Source organism: Orcinus orca, chromosome 4 (genome assembly GCF_937001465.1).
Source record: "Orcinus orca chromosome 4, mOrcOrc1.1, whole genome shotgun sequence".
Taxonomy (NCBI): domain Eukaryota; kingdom Metazoa; phylum Chordata; class Mammalia; order Artiodactyla; family Delphinidae; genus Orcinus; species Orcinus orca.
Genome location: NC_064562.1, coordinates 144,960,221 through 144,979,664, shown reverse-complemented (window position 1 = coordinate 144,979,664; position 19,444 = coordinate 144,960,221).

Below are 19,444 nucleotides of genomic sequence, written 5' to 3'. Positions count from 1 at the left end.
AAGTCTACTAATTTAAATGTTGATCTCATTCAAAAAATACTTTCAGAGAAACATCCAGAATAATGTTTGACCAAATATCTGGGAACCATAGCCCAGCCAAATTAACACATAAAATTAACCATAACATCTCTACCATTGAATTTATACATTATAGGGCACAATATAACTCTTCTTAACAGTTCAATATAAGGCACCTAACTTGCAAAAATAGTCATAATTATTTCATTGCTAAACACTAAGAGAAATATGTTAAATATGTCAAAGGTAAAGAATGAAAAATAAAACACATATCTGTGAATACAAAGTATAAAATTTATATATTTCTTTCAAAATTAAAATGTTTACCATGAAAATTATAGAATATCATTAGGCTATTATCTAAAAATCGTCATATATGGAGATATAAATTTTAAAATATCTACTGAATTCATTGGACTGTAGGTTGAAACAAGTTAGCCTATTTTAAAAATGGTAACTGACATCTAAGAAACAATAATATAAAAGTAAAATTGTTTTTCTTATTAAATCCTTTTATATTTCAATTTTTTTTCATATGGCTAAATTATAAATTAAATTAATTAGAATTAGTAGGAAATAGTAATAGTAGGAAATAGAGAATAAAAGAGGGTCAACACCAAAGTAAGAGTGCCTATGCAGAATCAAAAAAGATACTATGAAATGTTTAACTTCACCATCTCTTATTGAAAACTAAACTAAAAAGGGACTATTAATTTGTATCTTTCATGATTTTGTTCTGGTTATTAAAATGCAGTTTTAAATATAAAATAATATTAAAGCATTTTAGTTAATGTAGTGTTAATTCCATAATTAAAAACCCAACATTCTAACATATATATCCTGGAAGGTGACACATGAGCTCATGATAAGACCAGATGTCCAAGATACAATCATTAATTCAAAAATTCTTAGAGTCTCTACCAAGTGTCAGGTACTCTTCTAAGTAGCAGGGATAGGAGCTGGGCAAAGCAAATTCAGTATCTGCTCTCATTAGGAACACAGACAATTAACAAATAACGCACCACTGCTATGTAATTACAACTGGTAAGTTATAGCAAAAAAAAAAAAAAAGTATACCCTTAGATTAAACTAATTTAGTTAGTGAGGAACAACTCCAAACTTGTGTATGTCTGTTATATACTCCACAAAAGGATGCTGTTTATGCCTTTGAAATGCCCCCTTCTAATTTCTGACTGTGCTCAACTGAGAAAAGAGTTTGTTTTAGGCTTTCCCAGGGGTTAGAAAACTACAGTAGTGGTGCTGTCAGGATAGGCTATAGACCAGTAAAAATACAAATCCATATAGCATTTTAAACATTTTTGATGTTTTGGTAAAATCAGAGACAAAGGATGGGTATAAGAAAACACACTTTTAAGGATTACTAGAGTAAGAATGTATTGGGGGGAAAGAATATGGGAAGCATATGGCTAGTGAGTTGTAAAACAATGCTAGTGAGTTTTTTTCCCCCTAACATAAAATGTAGAAAATATGTTTATGGGATGGCAAATAGGACACATTTTGTTCAAAACACTCTAATAAACAATGAGTTGGTTATGTTTGTGAATTTTGCATCCCAAATAAAGACAACACATTGAAATTATGGAACTCTGAAATTTGTCTTTTTCTAGTCAATTCATTTGCCTTTAGTTATTAAAGATTTTTTTCCCTAGACATAAAACTATGCAAGTGATCTGAATTACATTACAACTTATGACTAGTTAGCACAAGACTCTATGGAAAGAAACATAAACTCTAGAAAACGAATGGAATTTCAATACTACTCATCAGTATAATAGAGGAAAATTTCCTAAGCGTTTAGAGAGTAAAACAAAGTAAAGCAACGCAAAAACAATATACCACAAAAACAACTAATGCTAAGGATAAATCGATGGCTGGATGAGCAAGTATATGTAACTGAGTGGCTGAAAATCCTAATGATTTTCATTCCTTAACAATGGCAGGTTGACATATCCTTTCCCTCCACATTTTACGTGAGAGTTCCTAAAACTATTTCTACTGTTAGGTCATATCAAACTCTCATCATTTTCCCTTTTAATCCCCAAAGTTCTGCTGCCTTACTTCTCTCCTACCCTAACAGTGAATGATGGCCCATTCATGTTCTTTCCTACCCTTAAGAAAGGGTAAGAGGACAGAGCAACAAACTAAGTTATGCACTTGAGAAAATCACATTAGAATGATCATAGTACAGCAGGCTGGAGATGCTAATGTGAGCTTCCATTTGGAACTTTTCTGAGCGCTCAGTTATTTATAGCTCATTCTCTCACCCAATCTTTGATGTAAAAAGGGTCCATCAATTACGTCAAAAACTGCAATTTGCTTCTACAGTGCGCACACAGTATCTTTATTTTCTGCCCAAGGATAGTGGCTTTTAGCAAAGGAATTCCAAAAACACTTCAAGAGAGGGTTGGTTAAAAAAAAAAATCACAGAGTAGGAAAGTATTATCATCTCATCCATTGATTTTGCACTCAATGGAAATTTTCATAATTTCTATTTCAGTACCACGGTTCCAAAAGTACAGCATGAGGCAAGGGATAATAATGCTATTTAATTTTGAGTGATAACTGCTAAATAAAACTTGTGGTAAAATAAATGTTATTACCCAGGGTGAAAAAAGAACACTATGAGTCTGAAATAAGAGAATAAATTAAGAAGAACTGGAACAAGTGTACTTACAATTACATTTCTAAAACTATATTGAACTTCATTACAAATACTATCGGCAGCTGCATCACAAGTGTGCAGCTGTGCTAATAAATCTGCTCTCCTTTCAGTTTGGACTGACAATATTTGAGACAGGGATAACTGATAGTGCATTTACACTAAAGTACATCACAAAGATGTGTAGGACAATGACATATCGATTGAACATACAAATGTGGAAGCTTTCAGCAGGTAACCTCACTTTATTTCTTGGAGACTGCTTGGCATGGCAGAGAAAAATTTCAATAGGCTTTGACCATAGAGGCACAGGAACTGCATGCAGCAAGTGTCCTTCCTACTCAAGTTTTCGAGTTGCAAGAATCCTTGGAGAACAACTCTCTAAAATCCAATACAAATTTAGACTCTAAACTGTAGCACAATATGTCATTGTAAATTATTTAAAACTTTCAGTGAATTCACTGCAGTGTGCATTCACATCTGTCTTTATAAATAACGTGTTTTTTCTTCATGTACTGAATTATAAAAGCCATAACCAGTTCATCTTAAACAACCCCGTCCTTCTTTCTGACATATTATTCAGCTACATTATTTTGGAAAGATCAACTTACATATCACCCAGAAATATTCAGGCCCTGGAGGTAATATTAGCAAGAAAACATTCCATTAGCAAATCCTGCCCACTCAGATGCAGATATTCTACTTTCAACATGTTAAAACTTGTTTATATCACAATATATTCTCAACTCTCCCAAAACAATACTTCTCCCACAGTTTTCCAAGGCATTTAGATTTTTGACCTGGAAATGCCTTTCAACATAATAATCACAGACAATAATTTTATATTTAAAACATGGCCTTGCTTAAAGGGTTTTAGTTAATTAGCTTAGATGATTAGTTTAGTTATAGCATATGGGGAAAAAAGCTACAAAATTATTTCAATTTTGAGCTTTTCTCATTGGACCCTATTTCTGAAAAGTTTTGTTGTTTTTGTAGAGAAAATAAATACTTCAACTCAATGTCTGATGTGTGAACTTTGAATGTTAGCCAAGCACTAAGGAATATAATGAAGCAAGTGACCTTTTCCATTCTTCAACGATAGCTGCATGTGATCCCAGATCCCCAGAATACATTTTGAGTACACAGTTATGTCTAATCATCTTGCTTACCATGTCTCCGCATGTGACTGGTTTGAGAAAAGCAGCAACTACCTTTATTAAATTAACTAATCAATGAAATGTTGATCTATGTTGAAAAGTGATACCATATTGCTAATAAAACTGAAATAAGTTCAATAAAATGGAAAATCATACTGATTTCAATTATATGGGTGCCTCACTTAGATTGCTGCATATATATATATGAATCATCTGTATGATGTAAATAATGCATATGACCTGTGCATTTTCAGGCTTCATAACTATTTCTAGAAAATACTCTCTATCAACAGCATTAATGATCATATAATTGTTATAGTTTCATACTTTAAGCAATTGAGAATACTTCCACTTTTTCTCAAAGCAGAATTACTAATGAGTAATTTGCTGTCATTGTTTAAGTCTTTATTAAACTTTTAAACATTTAAAGCATGACATATAAAATTTCACCTTTAAAAAACATTTTTATTAAAAAAAGAATGTATAACTGAGTCACTTTGCTGTACAGCAGAAATGAACACAACATTGTGAACCAACTATAGTTCAATTAAAAACAATCAAAAAAAGAAAATTTTCCCTCAAATTTTTAAACTTATTGTTCACCAGTTTTAAAACACAGTAGCAATGTATACTTAAGATAATAGCAAAATGTTATTGAGTATATACCATATATCTCTGGTTATGATTAGGTTTGATTGAATGATTCATTTTCATTGTTTTGCTAAATTAAAAACTGAAACATGTAATCTAAGGTCAATAAATATAATTCAAATTTAATTTTCCTGTCAATGAATTACATTCAAACCTTGCCAATAGTGTAAAATCATAGTTATATAATGAAGTCTTCCAGACAGACATTAACTATATTAAAAATATATTTTATGTTTGGATCAGTTCTTCAGTAATGAAAATTCCAATGTAAGTAGATAACTCTTATTAATTCTAAGAAATGAAAATTTATATCACAAGATGGCAGCTGATTACTCAAGCTGTTTACTCCTTGGGCTATTTACTAGTGACACATATTCCATATTTTCTTATGAAAATGTGCTTATTTGTATGGTATATTAGAATAATTTGTTAACAATTATGGATTTGCTATAAAGTAAGCTTGTCCTGAAACATTATTATGATTTATAGTAGTAACAGAAGAATCTCGTAGGAAGTTCTACTGTAGAAAACTATAACCAAAGGAAAACCTTCTGTGTATTATATAAAATCAAAAAAATGATATAATAATATGCATATGTACAGTATATTCTTCCACACTCTAAGGATGATTGTTTCTATTTCTCTGGTATTGAGACGTCTGTACATGCTTTCGAGTATGATATCCATTTGTACTCGGAGTAGCAATAGGTGGCAACTGGGGAAACATTATTTGTCCTTCTTTCCTGATTGGGGAAAATGAGTTAAGATAATAAAAGGACATGCTCAAGGTCACAGAACTAATAAGCTGTGAAGCTGAGGTAGAACATAGGCCACCAGACTCCTGTAAGAAAACTTTTTCTACCAAAGTCTGCTGCCGTCACAATATGCATACAAAGAAAACTGCTAGAGATAACAAAATGGAATGTTCATTTACTTTGGCATTAACCATTGACAATCACCTTGTGATTTGCCCATTTGAGGAGGTTATTTCTGGTTAAAGCCAACATTTACTATGAGGAGAAATAGAGCAATATTTAAGACATAACATCTCTACACGGGACTCCACAAAACACAAAAATGCCAATTTGAGAAGTGTCAGTACCTGATGACAGCTACACAAACACACGTACCTACACATCATTCACTTGTTAAACAAAAGTTTAAAAATATGAGAGATGCATTTTCCACTTTGATGATATGAATACATTAAAATGGTGTATTACTTGAATAAAGAAATTGCCAGAAATAGATCCTAAGTGGAAGAAAACAGGAGCAGAAATGATCAGATAAAGACATTAACTGCATGCAGAAGTAGATTCAACTCTTGTACTTCACATCCAGTGTTTCAAAGACCTCTGTTCCTCTTACCTTTTGCCCTCTTTTCTTCCTTTTAAGAAGAATTATACTAGCACTCCTTTCTTACTCTTTGCTTTTTTTGTTTTCTCTCCTTACCAAAAATACCTCAGCTTTTCTTTGCCTTATTTTGCTAGTGTTTTGAAATTGGGCGCTTCATGGTCTTGAATCTCGCACTGATATACTTCCTTCTACTACCAGCCACCCTCCTTAAACTATGAAGAAGAGAATGAGAGCGCCTGAGAGACTCGATCCAAGTTATGCCACCTACAGCTAGGCAATTCTAATACCACCACATGCAGACTCACTCTGCAACAAAAAGCATGAGTAACAAATGATGAGAGAAGGTGGTTCTATCCCCAAAAGGAAAATTCTCAAGTTAGAAAAATAGCGATAAAACTGAGCAGCCTCGTAGACAGTAGATATATGCTCTAGAGCTGTTAACCAGCCAGTGGGGCAGAATCATTCCCATGGATCATAAATCACAGTCTTTTCTACAGTACTCAGTGTTCACCTGCATGTTACTACTAAGACACATACTGCCTTGTAGTTCAAGGAAGTTTGCATTACGTGGTAGAATTATATGAATTGCCAATCCAGTTCTCCGGAGTGCCTGCAGACGGTCATAAAATGACAAAAGCAATACTATACTATGGTATTGCTGCTTACAGCACTACTCTTGATGGTGAGGCAAAGTACTGGAGAGCTTTAGGGTTTAGTCAGAGCTTTAGAGTTAGGTCATAAAAACACATTTGTGCAAGACACGGCTATTTGAAAAGCTTGTGTTCACTTTTCTACAGACCAAATGAAGCACAAAATCTGTGGATATAACATCAAACACAATGTTTTCCACCGAGTTCCCAGCAATTTCTAGTAGCCAGTTCCACAGAAAATCACCAGAACTACAAGAGACAATTGACTTTAGAAACTAAATCACTACCTAATTTTTTATCAATAGAGAAAAAGTAGAATTAACCCTTTTATAGACATCAGCAACTAAAAATATGCATGGTAAAATACTTAAAGTGAAAAACATAAGCCTCATTTGTAGTTTTCTATTTACATTTGTTCAAGCACATGTCCTATAATAACCAGTTACTACCCTCATGTGCCCATGAGAACCCACTGTATAATTAATATGGTTCCAGAGTCTATGAATGAAGATACTAACATGTTTTCTTCTTGTACATCTAAGTCACTTTACATGGTATGAAACAAATTTTATGCATGAAATAAATTAAAACTATCAATAACTGTTTATAAGTATTGCTAATTAGTGGAGAATGCATGTTTATTAGAGTTAGAAACACTGAGTTCCTGTTAAAAATATTGAGAAATAGAAAAGAATATTGACCATTAAAAGTTAAAGTAGACATACATATCTCATAAAATTTTAATATTCAGAAGGAATTAAATGTAAAACAATATGGAGAGTATCTCTAAGGCTGAAGGAAAAATCTCCTTTGTCATATATTCTTTTAGTAATATTTACATTTTTGACCATTTGAAAATAGATGATTGATTTGAAATGTTATTTGCCAGATGGAGTAAATATTAAGATGAAATATAAAAGAGATTCCATGTTTTCTATTTAATATGATGCCGAGACACACATATGTTCACCTCTTCCTCCCAAAATATCATTGGAATTGGAGCAGCCTGTTCAAAATCGAGTAGATATAGCTCTGATACAGCCACAATAACCTTAAGGTAAGAGTATCTAAAGGTGCTAAGGACAGCTTAACAAAGAAGCAGGTGAGAGAGCAGGAGAGAAGGTCACATTCACAATACTGAGAAGGAGTGGCTTGGTTTGGAAAACTTTCTGTCCCGTGAAGCTTCAGAAAAGTCCCAAACATGGATGGTCTTCAGATAGTGGGAATGAGATGTAGGACAGTCTTCCTAGAAATCACATTTGGAACAAGTGGGCCAGATATCCTATCACGACCATACACTCAGGGAGAACAGCTGAAGTGCTGCTATCTCTCAAAGCAAAGACAGACTTTGCGTTCTAAAGAGTTGCCAGAATTTGTCTAAGGTTCCTCGTGGGACTGTTAGGGTAAGAGAGAAAACCTTTCTGAGCATAGTGCATGTATTGGGTTACAGGAGTTTGTGCACTAAAGTGAACGCTACCTGCTAACACTGCTCACTTAGGTACTGAGTACTCAGTCAGCCATCCCATTCAGAGGAAGCTGATGGAGGAATAAACCTACCCAAAGAGAGATGAACCAATCTTCTCATTCATTCAAAAATATAAACAAATAACCAGTATCACCAAACAACTGAAGAAACAGAAGTACAAAAAAAACAAAAATCAACCATGGAGAAAACAGTGATCATTCAGGGAATAAGAGTGAAAGTGAAGAAACTTCTACTCAGTATTTTCAAATTGATTAAGAAAATACTTGCATCGAAAACGTAAGAAAATAAAGCTACAAAAAGATGGACACTCAGAAGACAAAACAAAATTCTTGGTAATGAAAATGTAATGATAGAAAAAGTAAGAAAAATGTAATATTAAGGAAACCTTCCAGAACATAAAGCTGAAAGACAAAGGTATAAAAAAGATTGAGAGAAAAGGTAAGAGGACGCAGTATAAATCCAAAAGGTTAAATTTTGCTCTACTGGGAAGTAACTAAATAGGAATGAAAGAAAATATAGAATGGGAAGGATTACTCACAGACATTATGAAAGAAAAAGCCCTATGTCTGAAAATGAAAGAATTTTGAAATGAGACAGCCTCTAATTGCCAAGCAGAAAAAAATAAAGCAAAGAATCAAAGAACGTATCTTAATAAAATCTTTTCTTTTTAGAACAGGTAGCCACAGGACTCAGAAAAATATCTAAAAAATTAAAAATGGGTACATGATAACACAGGGTATGGTGACATTTTTGACAGAAGGAAAATGCTTCTTGCATCAGCAGAAAAAGATTTGTTCAACAGATATTTGAGTGCCTGCTATGAGTTAGGCATCTTTTTTTTTTTTTTTTTTTACGGGGGCCTCTCACTGTTGTGGCCTCTCCCGCTGCAGAGCCCAGGCTCCAGACGCGCAGGCTCAGTGGCCATGGCTCACGAGACCAGCCGCTCCGCGGCATGTGGGATCGTCCCGGACCAGGGCACGAACCCGTGTCCCCTCCATCGGCAGGTGGACTCTCAACCACTGTGCCACCAGGGAAGCCCTTAGGCATCATTTTAAGTGCTAGAGCTATACGTGTGCAAAGAAGACCACCATTAGAATTTACCGGGTTTATTCTTGGAGCTGTAAGGAGGCCATGTGACTGGAGACCAATTGTAGGTGAAAGAGTCTAGTTTCACTTGCTCATAGGGTGTCACGGGTAGAAGCCTTGTCCCTCGCCCTTACAACCAGAGTCCCTCACGCTAAACCGCTGCACCAGCACCTCAGCATGGGGAGCATGCGCAGAAGCGCTGTGCACAGCACCTCAATTCAAGATGGCGGCCGCAGGCCGTGTGCAGGGATGCTGTGCCCGGCGATCTGGAGCTTGAGCAGCACAGCTGCGCCCCTCCCTCGAGAACGCCGCCCCCTCCCTACAGACGAGATCCCTTTAAAGCAACCCCAGCAGCAGCCTGTCAGGGAGAGCCTGTGCCCTAGATCCCCAGCTCACACCACTCCATTCTCTGATCAGGGAATAAAACTTTCCTTTGTTTCTGAACCGGAAAAAAAAAAGATAAACATTTTCTTCATGACGCTTATATTTTAAGTGAAGGAAAATAGTTAACAATAACAACAAAACAGTAATTTAAGGTGATAAATGCTATAAAGAAAATAAATCTGCGTAAGAGGATACGGATTGATGAGGGTACACTATAGGGGAGTTTGTAATTTCAGAACGGGGAAGCGTAGGAAAAAAATCTGCAGAACTCAGACTGTTCCAAGTCGGCAGCAAGCTGACACGTGGCATGATGTTGGATCTTTAGAGGCCTTCAGTTTATATCCCATCAATAAATGTGCATTGTTCTTCATATGAAGCAGAAAGACACAGAAGAAATCCCAAGGGAAAAAAATGCTTTTAATGGTGGTAGTGAAATTACTGAATGACACTGGAGAACGAGACTTCCTTTATCTGTAAAGAAAGATTTGGATTTTCCTCTCTCAAATGTTGTCTCTCCAAAAAGTCTGTGATATTGAAAAACACTCAAAAGTTTAAAAAGCACTTATGTTAAACCACATAAGATAGATATAAAATATAGTTAGCTGTATATAAACATGGCCATTAAAACACCATTTGTAATTACAGAAAATTTGAAACAATACAGGCTCCCACAAGGAGTGGATTGTTTCAAGAACTATGTTATTTCTTGTTAATGACATAGGTAAGCAGTCTTAAAATGAGAAGCATTCCACAGTATATTTTTAACTAATATCATGTTAAAATGTAATATAATGCCATCTTATACTGGAAATACACAAAACACTGTCAGTAATGGTGAAAGAGAAGGTTGTTATATATATTGTGTCGGTCTTACATAGCTTTCTTGTTTTTCTTTACCATATGCAATTGTTAGTTTTAAGATATTTTAAGTAATTATTTTAAAATAAATGAAATTATTTGTACTAAAGTAAAAGACGTCCAATCCAAGGCACCTCCAACTTTAAAAAGCTTTCATAAAAACATGACATTTTAATTTCAATTGTAGGAAATCACAAAAGAACACCACATAGCTTATAAATATATAAATAAAAACATATTTAAAGGCATATAAAAATACAAGTAGCTACACAAAACTGTTATTTGCAAAGATCTCTGAGGAGAAATTTAGAATCAGGGTTGAGGGAAGAGGAAAACATGTGAAAAATAACTAGCCATTCATTCATTTCTGTATTTTTAATTATTATTTAAAAGAACATGTTACTTCTACAAAATAAAAGTAAATGGAGAATATACATGTATGTTTATACATGTATAAACAACTGGAATATATATATATGATATTTTAAGAGCATTTAACTCTGCATTAAGAAGTTAAGCAAATTGGAATTTTACTGGTTAATTATAGTAAGTCTGTGTTTGATCTGTTTATATGGGAGATATATTGTTTTATAACATTTTAATGGTGATATCTATCTATGGGTAATATAAATATAGTTAGCCATTTACAAATAAGTTATACAGAAATTTTCAGACACCTAAATTTGATTAAGAAAAATGCAGTATGATTTGGGAAATTTTTACATATTTGTGAAGGTGAATGTTCTTCACTGCAATTTATAGCACAATAAATTATTTAGCCGAAGAATTCTAAATTTTTAATTTATCTTAGTACTGGTCTGTCCAGCCTATAACTTTATCTCTAAAATATATGGACAGATGGTGGGAATCATTTTAAATTTTTTAAAAATGAAATAGATATGCAAAAATATGCAAGATAGAAAAAGGTATTGATTTCATTGTTCCCTAAAAGTAAAACCACATATTAAGAAACGCTGTTGGCTACCCAGCAGTGGCCGGCTCCCTTCTGAAGCCTAAAAGATGATGAAATACATTTTTGTGATATTTGGATCACTGTATTTTGGACTACTTTCTTACAGTAGATTAGTCTGCCCTTTAACTAATCCCCAAACAAAGCATACTTGTCAGTGTTATCTGAAAAGAGAAAAGGAATGGGACATTCCCTAAACTTAGTCCTAATTTGGGTCATTTGGAAGTAAGGGGCATTTTACATTAAGATTTTAAGCCTCATCCTTAAAAGCACTGTCCATACCAACTGGTCAATTGAATTTCTCCTTGTTCTTTGGTCTTCAGTAAATTCTTTAAAAACGTTTGCCCCAGTTTAATGCAATTCATCAAACATTTAATTCAATCTAATTGATTTTGAAATCCAGAAAGCACAACTCTGACACAATAAACTTGAAAAATTAGCTACTGGTCATGCATGGGTTCTAAAAAAATACATATTTTCTCAGTTTCTTTAGTAATGAAATTTTAAAGTAATACAATTTATTAATCTCATACAAAATTCAGTGAATTCCCTGTTTACTTTAATGACAAATAAGACGTTAGCCAAAATTATTAAATTTTATTAATCTAAAGTTGTTCATGATGCAGACATCCAAAGAAATCTCTTCATGATAGAAACAGAAATCTCTTTAAATTGGTTGGGTAATAGTAGTAAAATTTTCCATTTAAAAATATTTAGCTGCTGATTAATGTGTCATGCCATACACTGTTTCATTTTATACTTTGTAACTTCTGTTTCTGAGCAAAAATTGAATGAGAACATTATCTAACTTTAAAGTTTCACTGAAATATTTTTTTACTGTGTAAAATTCAGACCAAATGTCTGTAGACATATCCTAGAAAAATTGATAATTTGCAAATGCAAACTAAAATAGAGTCTCTATAATCAAAACCATTAGTGTCACCTGATGACCAATTAAATAAGACTGTCCAAAGAGTGGTATGTCTTCACAGACCTGCCCCAGTGATGACAGGTGTTAGGGACAAAGGTGAGAATGTCCTAGGCTTCAGGAAGCCATCTCCATATGGCTCACAGGCAGTTTCCTCCAACCTTGGATATGCCAGCCACCATTATCTCTTACCCAGACTCATTCAACAGCTATCTGACTCATCTCCTTTTCAGTTTGCCCCCTTAGATCTTCAACAGCATCTTGACCCAACAATGGAAATGGTTCTTGTGAAGCAGCATGCCATCTTTTTAAAGCATAAAACCAAAATCTTCCTAAGACTTCCCATCACAATCCAAATGAAACCCTACCTCTGTAGGACTGTACAAAAGTTCCACTTGATAAGGCCTCGCTTATCATTTCTGACCTCATCCCATTCTGTAAAAACCACCTCCCCCTGCCTACTGTTCTCTCAAGCATGCCACCCTCATTCATTTTCCAAAGCTTCTTATACTTGCTGATCTAATCTGCTCTAGATGCCACATGGCAACCCTCTTCCCATATTTATTTTTTGAACTCAAATGTCATTCACAATATTGACCATCTTACATAATCTCAGCTGTACTCATCCAAACACTATCATTCTCTGTCACATTGTGGTTTTTATCTTCTAGTTTAATATCTGGATGTACCTGGAATTATCGAATTTGTTGTTTTCTATGATGATTCACAGTCTGCTCCCTCTATGGAAGGGGTCTCCCTTGTCATCATTGTGTCACCAGTGCATAACTCAGTGACTGGAAGAAAGCAGGCACTTAAATATTTGTGAGTTGGCTAATGAATGTCATCTCTGGTTTCACTGTATCTCCATCTGGAACTCCTATTTGACCAATAAATATTGGACCTGCTGGATATTTCCACTATTCCTCTTAACTTGTCATTTCTACTTCTCATCCATCTGTCCTTTAACTTTTTGTGCTAGAAAAAATCCCTTGACTCTATTTTTCAGCTCATACATCTGACTTAATTAGGCTCTCTTTTCCTGTTTAACTTAATAATATACATTTTTAAGAGGAGGAGGGTTATATTTTAGGTTTGAAAGAACAGAGATGATTTCTTTTTCAGAACATTCATTTTTGTTTAATTGATAAGATGCCATTTCCACTATTTATAGTCATATTTTTTACAGTACTATTAAAATCTTAACCTGTGTGCTTTATTAGTCCTATTTGTTTGGATACCAGATTCTGCTATTACATTTAGTGTCTCTAAAATCTTTGCTGATTATTTCTGAGTTCTATTCGTTTGTTCACATTTTTTTAAATTAATTAATTAATTTATAGTTTTGGCTGTGTTCGGTCTTTGTTGCTGTGTGCAGGTTTTCCCTAGTTGCGGTGAGCGAGGGCTACTCTTCCTCGCGGTGTGTGCGTGGGCTTCTCATTGCGGTGGCTTCTCTTGTTACGGAGCACGGGCTCTAGGCACACGGGCTCAGTAGTTGTGGCTTGCGGGCTCTAGAGTGCAAGCTCAGTAGTTGTGGCACACGGGCTTAGTTGCTCCGCGGCATGTGGGATCTTCCGGGAGCAGGGCTTGAACCCGTATCCCCTGCCTTGGCAAGCTGATTCTTAACCACTGCACCACCACGGAAGTCCTGTTCACATTTTTATTATAACTATTATTAATTTGCTTAAATAAAGTTGCTTTAAATATATCAACAGAAGTTTAGAAATTGAAAAGTCAGACATATTTTGAGGAAGAATTTTATATTTTTAGTAGGATATTGAATAAATAACCTCTCTATAACATGGAGAGAGGAGATATAAAAGAGAGTTGCAACAGATATTCAGTTTAAAATAATTTGTAGCTGTCCTAATTATGTCAAATAATGTGAATCAAATGCTTTCTACATGAAGGCTATAGAGTCTGATATTCCATTTAAAAAAGTTCAGCAAAGCAGTTTAACTGATCTATCCATTATATTTCTGTCCATGAAATTAGCAGATATAAAAGTGAATTTTTTGTTTATGATGTACTCTATTCCAAGAACATTGCACAGCAAAAAAAAAAAAAAAAAAACCCACAAAATTGAACTTGTCATGTTCTTCTATTATTTTACTTTACATTTCATTTGTTTTTGTTTTTTTTAAACATCTTTATTGGAGTATAATTGCTTTACAATGGTGTGTTAGTTTCTGCTTTGTAACAAAGTGAATCAGCTATACATATACATATATCCCCATATCTCTTCCCTCATGCGTCTCCCTCCCACCCCCCCATCCCACCCCTCTAGGATTTGTTTCATTTGTTTCTGTTACATAGCCCTGTACATCACTATTACTCATTGTTACTAACAGGCACATTCAATTTGGTTCCAATAGAAGTTTCTGTCATCTATTAAACTATGAAACTAATGACTGTAACATGTAAAAGGTTTAATTACAGGTATTGATTCGAAAGTGTTTATATCCTTGTTTGTTCTTTAAAAATAATCTGGTTAACTCCATTTATAATTTATTGATGAGTTAAGTTAATCTTGCAAAAGGAACTCTTAATGTCTACAGGTGATGTGTTTAATATCACTCATGTTATTTTGTACTTGCAAGGCATATGACACTGTTTCACATTCAACCTTATTTCCTTTCCTTAAGACCTTCAGAGTTCTTTTGACCTTCAGAGTTCTTTTAACAATGACTAATAAAATACTAGCTGGGTATCTTATTAAAACATTTTTAATATTTGTGTAACTATTTCTATGATAATTGATTAAAGGATTTTATCACTCTCTCTCTCTCTCCTTCTCTCTCTCTCTGTCACACACACACACACCACACACACACACACACAACCCTAGGTATGAAGGTATAATTTTTGTTACTATTCCATTCTGCAATTTATCTAGTCTAACCATCTGACTATTCTAGGAGAAACTCCTATTCAGTCCTACTAGATCTGAATGTCTTTGGTCATACACCCGAAAAAGCAGTTTGGTTTTACTTCTATCTATCTATCTATCTATCTATCTATCTATCTATCTATCTATTCACCTATTGGGTAAATTTTGTAACTAATAAGTCTTTTCTTAATGAATTGATGGCTTGAAAGCTCAGATTTGAAAGCTCAAATCTGTGGCCCACCTAAAGCAAGTAAGCATCTTAATGTCATTCTCAAATCCACTTTAAAACCACAGTTGTTTTTTCTTTCTTCTTTTACTTGATTTAACTCTACACATTTATGCTCTGGATCAGTAAGGGATATAGGTAAACGAATTAAATTATACGCACATGTGCATACACGCGTGCGCACACACACACACCTTTATGTACTTCAGCTTCCCTCCGTGCTCAGTACCAGTACCCTAGTCCAAATCATTATCATATCTCCTGGGTTTCTGACACAGCCTCAAACGTCCTGAGTGGTCTCTTCATCCATATTTACTTATTTCTAATACCAGTGAAATTGTGTCCCTGCTTCAATTAGCTTTACTGGATACTCTCACACTGGAGTATTCTCAACTGCCAAACTTTGCATCGTCTGACTTTTTAACCTCTTCAGTTTCATCTGATGTCACTCTTTCTGTTTATCTCAGGGCTTAACTGCATTCAGATAAGCTCACTGTCTTTCCTCTTTTTTACAAGGTCTTTCTCTCTCTCTGCCTCCCCTCCCCTACACACTCAGAGCTTTCATAGATGTTCTTCCCTGCTAACCCCTCTGGTCCTCCATTCCACCAAACCTTTGTATTAAATAAATGTTACTTCTTTGAAAATGCCTTTCTTGACTCCATGTAAAATTAGGTCTGCTATTGTAATGTCTTATAACACCCCTAGTTCTGTTTCATAGCAGATAATTTGTAATCTTTGTAATCATGCAGTTTTTAAAGGTCATTTGTCTTTTTTTTTTTCATTAATTCACAAGCTCCCTGCTGCCAGAGGGCATATATGTTTGATTAAATCACTGACTCTGTAGTGCTTCACACAGATCTTAGGTCATATAGACACAATAATTATTTGATTATAAATGAACAAATTTTTTCTCAAAGTTCTAAATGAAATAAGGATAATATATAAATATAAATATTTTAAGGAGGAATGTCTGTAGGAATTTAAATATATATGTATCATATTTTAAATATGTATATTTTACAAGCTTTTCATTTACTCTGAGTAAATAATCCAGTAATTCGGATACTGACCCTGTGTCTCTATTGATGCCTCATACATTTATTTCAAAATCTGAAACATGTATTCCTTTTATGAACAAGGCAATATTATGCTTTTTAAAATGTTGAATCTAAGTGCATTTAGGCAATTGAACCTGAATTGAATAGAATAAAAACTGAAAAAAATTGTGTTTCATTGTTTCCCAAGTTTCTTTACATGGAAACTTCTATTGAGATAACATTGGTTTATAATATTATATAAGTTTCATGGGTACAACATTATATTTCTACTTCTGTGTACACTACAAAGTGCTCAACACCAGAAATTTAGCTTCCGTTTGTCAATGTATGAAGATACATTTTTAAGCATCATTTTAAATGGTAGCCATTGAATAAACTGGATAAGCCGAAAATGGAAAACTTTTTTTTTTCTAAGAAGAAAGGAGTATTTGTTTTTTCCACTAACTTTGTAATGAAACTAAAAATTCCTGGAAAATAACACATTTTTAATTTTTATCTTTACTGGTCCCATATTTACTGAATGCAAGTGGGGTATATATATCTTGTTATTCTCTATTATTCATGTAAATCTATTAAAGTTGAATGTGATGGGGAGACTCTTTGTAATCATAAAACAATGTCCCCTCAGGTCTGTTGTTTTATTGTCTAACCTGGAAAATCTGAGAATGTATAATCCATAGAATTAGCATTGTATTAATATTACCTAAATTGTTTAGTTATTAGTAATTGGCAATAAATCAAATTTATCAAAAATTCCTGATTTCATAGCTGGCCAATAGCGAAGTAATTTTTTTTTTAAATGTTGGTTCTGGCCATTTTTATTATTTATTTATTTATTTACTTTGGCTCCGCCACATGGCACGTGGGATCTTAGTTCCCTGACTAGGGATTGAACCTGTGTCCCTGGCAGTGGAAGCCCGGAGTCTTAACCCCTGGACCACCAGGGAAGTCCCTAGCTAAGTAATATTAAATAAATTTCTCCATTCTGGGGCCTGTAGAAACATGGGTTGTTCAAACATGGTAGTGGAGAAGCAACAGGCTAGGAAGCCTCCAAATCTGTCACTCTCATTAGCAGAGTTACTTGAATAACTGCATCTCGGATTCTGATTAAAAATAATTGTTACACATTCTCACTACTGCTCATTTCATACTTTAGAATCACTGCATGTGATCACTAAGTCTGAGTCACTTTATATATAAAAACAAAATTTAATTAAAAATTGGAAAATATAATCCAGATAAGAGTTTTAAATTTACATCTACATTCTGAGGGGAAAGTAGAAAATATATAAAAGATTAGATTATCTTGAGGATAGGTAACTTCTTCCTTTGATAACTCTCCAGAATGTTTAGGGTTCAGCAAGCCTTCAATAAATGTAGTTGGTGGTGATCAGTTATTTATGTCTTGACTTTTAGTGTGTAATGTGTTCGCAATCTTTGTGGTATGTAAGAACTGTAGATCTTTTAAATCTGCTGCTCAGATTAGATTTGTCTTTGGGATCATTTTTAACCAGCCAGTTACAGAGTATAAAACTGCAGTTTCAATATTAGTTTAGTTGTGAGTGCTAATTAGCGATTACGAATCATTCTTAGCCCCAAATTAAAAAAAAAAATCGGTGTTCAGAGTACTAAAGGAACACAAGTATTTAGATTTTTACAAAATTATTTGGAAATTGTAGCTATATGCATAAAATAAATATTCAAGGATTATATTAAGTGTATTATATAAAACAATTGAATACTAATTCTTTCTCAATGTAACAAATGTTTTATGTGTAATGAAACAGATGTATAGCAATAAATTGAACTTTCTTCTTTTAGTTTTTCAGGATATGTTGAATTTTTTATAAAAATGTAAAGAATTTTGAGGTTACTTTGTCCAAAAATATGCATTAAAAACTCCAAGAAAAAAAGTTATTTAATTAATAGCTGATAAGAATTTTACTTTTATTTTTCTAGGGACTATTCATATTTAAGTTAGCAGAACATTATTATACAAAATGAACTAACAATTATGTATGATAACATTATTTTTGCACTTCTGCTTATTTAATTTGCATTTTTAGCCACAGTTTTTAGAAATTTGTTTTTAATTACATGTATTTATTCATACATTTTAAAATAAAGAGCTCAAAGTTCTGACAGTTATAAGACACTGGTGAGTAAACTTACTTTCTCAATGAATACCTGCAAGAAACAATAAATAACCTTGAACCAATGGATTACAAGGATTAAACTACTAAAAATATTAACGTTTCATTAGGTATAACAGATTAATGTTGAGTTCGCCATATTTACAAAATATAATCCACAGTTTTGTGAAAGCACCTTTTTAATTCAGAGGTAAACACATTGGCAGTAAAATATTGTGTTCAAGTTTTGCATGAATAACAAGGTATTACCAAAATTGAAGTTCCTATAATATGCTTGATTATTACTGACTTATACTCTTAGAAATCTCATCCTCAAATGATTCATAACATTATTTGATATATTTCCATTTTCAGGAGTCTTTGAACCATTTCTCATCTTGGTCATTCATATTCACTCAGTCCGCCAACTTTTAATGAGAATTCACTGTGTGCCAGATATTGTTTGAGTGCTGGGGAAACAGAGAAGAGAATAAAAATACCTCCACTGTCAAGGAGAAGACAGAAAATGAGCAGATAAATAAATACACACAGAGAAGGATGTCATATACAGCTTTAAAAAAAATAAGCTAGTTAAAGGAATCAACAGGGACAGGGACTTGCATCTTAGATGATAGGTCCAGGAAAGGCTTTAAGGAAAAATGGTGATTGAGTTGCAACAAGCCGGTATGAAGAAGGGAGCAGGCAAAGGGGACAGGAGGTGAGAAGGCCTGGATGTAGGAGTGTATTTGATGTGTTTGTAGAACACAGAGGGGGTGTGTGTGCCCAGAAATCAAGAGAGTGGAGAGGGAAATTGGTAAGAAGGAAGGTCTAAGGTGAGCCAGGATTCAGGTTATAGAGTTTGTAGGACAGAGTAAGGACTTCGAATCCTATTCTAAAAGTGTCATTGAAGGATGGCA